This window comes from Dreissena polymorpha, chromosome 3 (genome assembly GCF_020536995.1).
Source record: "Dreissena polymorpha isolate Duluth1 chromosome 3, UMN_Dpol_1.0, whole genome shotgun sequence".
NCBI classification, from domain to species: Eukaryota; Metazoa; Mollusca; class Bivalvia; order Myida; family Dreissenidae; genus Dreissena; species Dreissena polymorpha.
The window spans coordinates 71,630,071-71,631,339 of NC_068357.1; positions in this window are offsets into that span (position 1 = coordinate 71,630,071).

Here is a 1,269-nt window from a genome sequence, read left to right on the forward strand (position 1 = left end):
GTACTTAATAAACTACACGTATTGTTTCTAAGTTTATTATACATCCATAATAAATATATTATGATTATAGGTGCAACCTAATTTACGGGCAAAAGCTTTTTGATAACCATGTATTTTTAATAAATATATGGACATTTTTGTGTTCAAAATATTATAATTTTTTTAATAATAAAGTTATTCAAACGAGTAACATATGTTCCTAGCTTTAAGATCTGGCATCTTATAATTGTGTGTTTTTTCTAGCCGAAGGAATTTAAAGCTGGTTCGGTGGCTGCGGCATAGTGGATATGGTGTCTGCTTAGTCAGAACAGAACAGAACAGAACAACTCTTTATTTTCACCCAAGTATACAAGGTATACAATAAGGGCAACATGACAAAAACAGGTTTTAACAGTATTATCCGGTTCAAGTTGATCAGCTATAGCATGCATAATGTAAACATATAATACAATACTATAATACACAATACAAAGGGAAACTATTAAGTGGAGTGTTCAAACACAATCAATTTTAACTAGTTTGTTGGGAGGGGGGGAGTGGATATGTCTTTACATGTATATATACAATAGTTATATATCGAGATGACGAATCCGGCAGACAATGATGAAAACAGAAAATGGGAAGTCTTTTATAGGTATTGGGCTTTATAAGTAGATTTAATTCAATGTCAATCACTAGTAGTCGTAGTCAGGTGTAACCTGAGTTTATTTTTCGAGAGAGAGAGAGAAAAGTCCACAGTTGCGATATTTGAATAATATGTACACTATACATAATAAACAATTTACATACACAGAGCAATGCAATACAACACAGATTTTATACTGTATATTGTCGGGAGGCATATTAGCAAAATAACATTTGCTGTGAATAGCAATTAACACCGACATTTATGGATAGCTTTCATTTTATTTACATTAGCTATTTTTATTATGTACATTTTTATCCGATGTTGGCAAACATACAATTTGATTCTAAGAAAAAAAAAGGATAACTTAAATACAGCCGCAAAAACATAAACATAGAAAGGCAGTATAGTAGCGTATAGCCCGTTCCGGGAATAATTGATTTGTTCGTTCGCGCTTTAGAGTAACGAGTGCAAAAAAAGAACACCTGAAGACGAACTCGTGACAGCAATTATCGGATAAAATTAAGCTAAAGGATGGAACGTACCGTTAAAGCGCCAGGTAAGCAGGTAATTTATTTATTAACTAAGCTTAGTAAGTAAATTGGTGTACGGTATCATTTAATAGTCTACTATTTAACTGTCTT